Consider the following 5,904-nt stretch of genomic DNA (forward strand, 5'->3'; position numbering starts at 1 on the left):
CATGGGGTAACCAAAATCCCTAAAATTTTCGGCCAAATGGTTAAACCCACCATAAACCCAAAAAGTTTTTGGTCTAATGAAGCATGCATCCGTATAAGCGGCTCTTGATGCCATTGTTGAGTTTTAACAAGATTATCAAAGTCATAAAATCCTAATTTTATGAAAACGCAGCGGATAAAAGTTTTAAATCTTGTTTGTTTATAGTGTATAAAACCAATTTTATACATGCAAAACCTAAGCCCGGAACCAAATACGAAATACATACTATCAAACACATGCATGTCACTATAAGTCCATGCATGTAATACTACCTTTCAAGTTATCAAAAGGTGAAGGAGAGAATGGCTGGAAGGCAAGAACTTCAAAGAGTAGTTCCTCAAGCTTGCATACCCCAAGCTCCAACAACACACCTTTAGCTAGGATTTAACACACTTGAAATCTTCTTCCTTCCCTTGGCTCCTCTTGGCGGAAAATGTACAGAGAAAAAGGGAGAGAGTTTTTTTTGTTACTTACAAATGTTATGAGAGAATGAAAGAGTTATTTGGTCTTTCAAAATCGTGCCTCACAAGTCCACCATTCAAATCCATTGCATGTTGCCACTAACATGAAAATATTAATAAAATAAGAGAGGAGAGTGAGAGAGGGGGGGGGGGGGTGGCCACCCTCCTTCTTTTCTTATTTTTATTATATAAACTTTCTATATATGTATATATATCCATATATATATATGTTTATGTGTTATAACTTATATATGTTATGAAACATTATAAGAACATTATTTAAACAACTTAAATAACACTATGTAATGTTCTCTCAAAATATAAATCATCCATATGATTTATTCATTTCACAAGTATATTGTATTTAGATACCCTTTTCCAAATAACATAAGTGTCAATATTTATTTACTTATGATTACATCATATATAAACAAATATAATTTGTGTTTGTCTAGCTTGTTATTGGATATGACCCGACTTGGATCATAACGTACTAGCCACATCAATAAAAATATGTGTCTTGGGCAGACCGAGTCCAACAAAATCTACGATGGATGTGGCGCTCATTCCGATTATGGAACCAATTGACGGCGCATCGGGTAATTCAGACAAAGCTGATCATACATAAAAACCAAGAAAAAAGACAATGATTTTTGTTACCTTACATTCTTTGAAACAACATCAGATGGCAAGAATTGCAGGTGCAAGTTCTGTGGTCAAAGAGATTCAATTTCTACAGCCACCGGTACTCCTTTTGCATTATTTTCATATCATAAAACTTATTTTGTAAATAAAATTGCAGGTGACATAACTTGTACCACTAATCACTTATAAGTGAACGTGTCAAATTTGCCACCGCTTGGATTATGATGATGCTGATATTGAGAGGCCTTAGATGAACTTATCTAATCTAGAGCTGCTGAGCGGGTCTAGTTCGCTGGTTGGCAAAATGGAACGAGCACAAAGTGTCTCCATTTGTTATGAGTTGGATGCACCTATTCTAGATAAATCGAATTCTTCAAGTGAGTATTTAATTTCTTATTTATTTGTGTTCTTGAATAGAATTTTATTATATTGATGATTGCTTGATTTATAGGTCAGAGATGCAGACAATTATAACTAGAGCTTGCAAAGAGTTTGGAATTAAACGATTCCTAGCAAACGGGTCCGGTTTATAATATAATTTTTAGTATTTTGTTGTATGATTATTTTAAAAGTGCATTTATGTTTGAATTTATGCAATTTCAGTGTATCTCTTCTTCTTTAGCTGGAAGAAAGGTATGAAACGGTGTATAAACAACATCCCGGTTTCCAGACAGAGTCTAAACCTTTTCTTGAGATTGATAGCCCGTTTCCAATGGATCTTCCTATTACTTTGTATGGAGAAAATGGGCTTTTGTCCAGTTACCTTTTTCAGGTAAGTTCTTTATTGTGTAAATATTTAAAGGAACTTTTGTATTGTGATATTGATAAGGTGATTATATTTTCAGATGTTAAAAAGGAGTTAGAGACGCTGGAAAAATCGTTTGCCTTTGGTGCAACTCTGGATTTGAATTTATTGGTGATTGAAATTGATGACGATGCGCTGATTCCTGGACTCGTTTGTTAGTACACGGTTTTCCGTCTCGGTCTTTGTTAAAGTATTATTATATTAGAACTAAATGTATAGGGGTATTTTGGTAATTGTAAGGGTCATTCGTTATATATTGTAAGTCACATTCGTTAAGAATCTAATTGAATGTGACCCATTCGCTAATGTATCCTCATTCGTTAAGTATGTTAACGAATGAGAGGAACGAATGATACCATTCATATAAGTTTAATGTATTTTGTAACGAATAAGGGTTCATTCGTTAAGGCTTGTTTAACGAATGACCTCATCTCCTATATATACCATGTAAAGTAATTCTAAAGTAACGAAGTTTATTATTTTGAATCTGAGCCTCGTTATGATGTCAAAATCTCTCCGTACAACTTTCATCTTCGTTCATCAGATCTAATTGTATTACATCTTAACGAATCAATCATAGTATCACAAAACTAGATCCGAAACTATGGTTTCTCAATTGAGGTTAGATAAACAAGATGAAATCAATCTCCAGCTTACGTGTAAAGAAGATGAACTAAGGAAGCTGAAAGGAGATGATCAAGATCCGAACATGGGTGGTGGTAGTGGAGGTGACCAGCAAACGGGCGGCAGCGGTGCGTCGTCGTCAGGTAAAACGGCCGAGGCTGGTGGAAGTGGTAATAACTTGCAGATTATCCCGTACAAGGATTACACTAATGTAAAGCCGGTTAATATAATAGTGGCTAATATGATTTTGTTGATTGACATAGACGGGAATATTAAAAGTTTTGTTAATGCCGATAAGATTGAAGAAGGCGAATTTATTGATCATTCTTTATCCAAAGAACAGATCTCCTTGCTTCTGGAGATTAACGAGGAAGAGTTGGAGGAATTGGGAAAAACTGTGGACGTGGAGATTGAGTTTGAACCTAATGTAAATATGGGTATTCCAAGAGGGAATAAGCCATTTAATTATGATGAGGTTGAGGTTGAAGATGTGACTGCAGAGGAATATCCAAAGATATATACGAGTAATAATTCTGATGATCGAATACCGTTCTTCACGGCCGAACACTTTGAAGCTACAGAAGAACGTCTGAAACAGGACCGGAGTAAGGGTAAAGAGAAGGAGGTTGAGAAGAAAAGAAACGTACTTCTGATGGTATGTTTGGGCACAACGTTCAACATATGAACAAGATGATCGAGACTTTGCGCTAAAATGAACGTGAAGAAATCCAACAACCAAAAGTCTAAGCATCTGCATACCAAATGAAGAAGTGTGTGAGCCCAAGATCTGTTAAAGGTAATATCATTTCATGGTTATTTGATTCGGAACTTAAAGTATGTGTGGTCAAGTGGGAACACGAGATACAATACTTTTGAAGAATAATTGACATGTTGTCCATGCCACGTTGGGATGTGAGAACGTTGGCGAATAGACCATTCATCAATCGTGGTAATAATCAGTGGGCTAATTGGTTGTACCAACACTTGTTACACGAAGCTCATTGCGGATTTAAATTTTTTAAGCCTCAGGTGCCGACACATAAGTATATCGATGAAATCGATCCTCACACCGGTTGGAGAAAAATGATTCTACAAGTCAAACCGCCAAAGACAATAAAGAAAGTACATGTGAAGATCTTTCCTCAAAGTCTGTTTACAACATTTAACAGGTGGTATTATGATAACCGTACTGGAGAAGCGGTTATTGTATTAGGATCGGGGCTTAAAACTGAGTTTATACGTGTTACCGATCTGATGTTGCTTGTTAATTTATCGGAGTCCAACAACGATGCACTTTACCACAGCCAGATCCGATGGGCTGAGATTAAAGATTACGATCTTGCGATGCAATTCCAGCATGTTGTACGGGTTTGTTATGCGTTCAAGATACACAGCTGCGACGACCGGAAGACTCGAAGATTCATTCAATAAAGTATTTTGGAAGACGACAAAGAGCTCGAGACGAGGGGGAGTTTGTTAGTATACGGTTTTCCGTCTCGGTCTTTGTTAAAGTATTATTATATTAGAATTAATTGTATAGGGGTATTTTGGTAATTGTAAGGGTCATTCGTTATATATTGTAAGTCACATTCGTTAAGAATCTAAATGAATGTGACCCATTCGCAAATGTATCCTCATTCGTTAAGTATGCTAACGAATGAGGCCATTCGTATAAGTTTAATGTATTTTGTAACGAATGGCGGTTCATTCGTTAAGGCTTGTCTAACGAATGACCTCATCTCCTATATATATACCCTGTAAAGTAATTCTAAAGTAACGACGTTTATTATTTTGAATATAAGCCTCGTTATGTTGTCAAAATGTCTGTACAACTTTCATCTTCGTTCATTAGATCTAATCATATTACATCTTAACGAATCAATCATAGTATCACAGAACAAGATCTGTAACTATGGTTTCTCACTGTTGCATCTTCATGTGCAAGGCCGTTGGCAGGTTGGTATTTGTATTCGAGTATGATAATGGGTTAAAACAGCTTGGATTGAAAATAATCTAGAATTTAGAATAAAGTGGTTTAGGATATTGTATGAACTGAAAATACATTTTGCACGACTATCAGCCCAATTTACTTCTTTAATGTTACAATCTAGCTACTATTTTCTTGAACTGATTAAGATGAAACATTATCCAAATTTTCTTCATTCATAAGTATAAAATAGTCACTTAACTTATTTCACAATATGATTGAAAAAAAGGTGTGCAAGTTTGACTTTTGAGGTCAACTATGCTATGTTTCGGCTTCAAAATGGGATTAAACCATTTCATATTTATTAGAAAGTTTATAATTGCAATTTTTTAAGAATATCAGTAAAGAACAAACAGTGGTGTTACCTGTGTTGAAAATCCATATCAATTTTGAATTTAAAAAGTCATCAGTTTAGTTTGACCTCTAAAGTTTAAGCATCCAACTTGTATAAGCATTGCTATATGTTTATTAATACACTTTTGATTATACATGATTTGACTTTACTATTTATTGTACATTAGTCTAAAAAAATGTTGTTTCAGCTTGGATGAACGGTTTAGAAGTGTGTTCAGTTGAAGCCGACTTAGCCCGTGCTACTTCGGTTCTATCTGTGGGGATTTCGACCCGCTATGGTTATGCCGCGTATAAGAAATCACCAGTGACTACAAGTGAGGCTGAAGCTTGGGAAGCTGCAGAGAAAAACAGCGGAGGGTTTTAAATTAAAATCCGAAAAAATATATTCACAATAATGGAAACAACAAATATAAAAAAAAAAAACCGCGTAATGCCTTTCTTCTTTGTTACTGGTTTGCCTCTGTTAAATGTTGATCTCTGATCCAGTATAATTGCTGATGTACATATATTATTATATTTTCATGATGTTAGTGAAAGTTGGCCTAAATTGCATCATCATGACATGGTGCATTGGCTTGAACCTTTTTGTTTTTACATTCTTAGTTGTTTTAGATAACTTGTATTGGTTTATTGCATGAAATATGGTAGTATTTTAATTTTTTTAGTGGATTCTTCTAAAAAAATGGAAATTTATCTTTTAATATAGTTAGTTTTTCACTCAAATATGTTTTGTAAAAACGTCTACGAGCCCTAAAACAAAACTAATCAACATAACATGCTTATGATAATTGAGAAGGCAGGGAAGTCAATATCTATATGTGATTTGGTTTTTAATATACTATCTGGCTAATTTTGTGCTCATTATTTTTTTCTCTTTAGATGTACACAGTAAATCAATATATGGGTGACTTCAAGATTCAAGTGTATTAGAAACAATTTGGGATTAAATTAATATTAAACAGATGACGCATGATGGCATTTTTATTTAT

The 5,904-nt window shown here is 34.6% G+C and overlaps 1 pseudogene; it reads left to right on the forward strand.

Moving 5' to 3' along the window:
* The first annotated feature begins 1,449 nt into the window (after positions 1-1,449).
* LOC143583031 (protein TAB2 homolog, chloroplastic-like) lies at positions 1,450-5,279 on the forward strand (annotated as a pseudogene).
* The last annotated feature ends 625 nt before the right edge of the window (positions 5,280-5,904 follow it).

Source organism: Bidens hawaiensis, unplaced genomic scaffold (genome assembly GCF_021521415.1).
Source record: "Bidens hawaiensis isolate Kalapana, Puna unplaced genomic scaffold, B.hawaiensis_p1.1 tig00032104_1, whole genome shotgun sequence".
Classification (NCBI taxonomy): Eukaryota; Viridiplantae; Streptophyta; class Magnoliopsida; order Asterales; family Asteraceae; genus Bidens; species Bidens hawaiensis.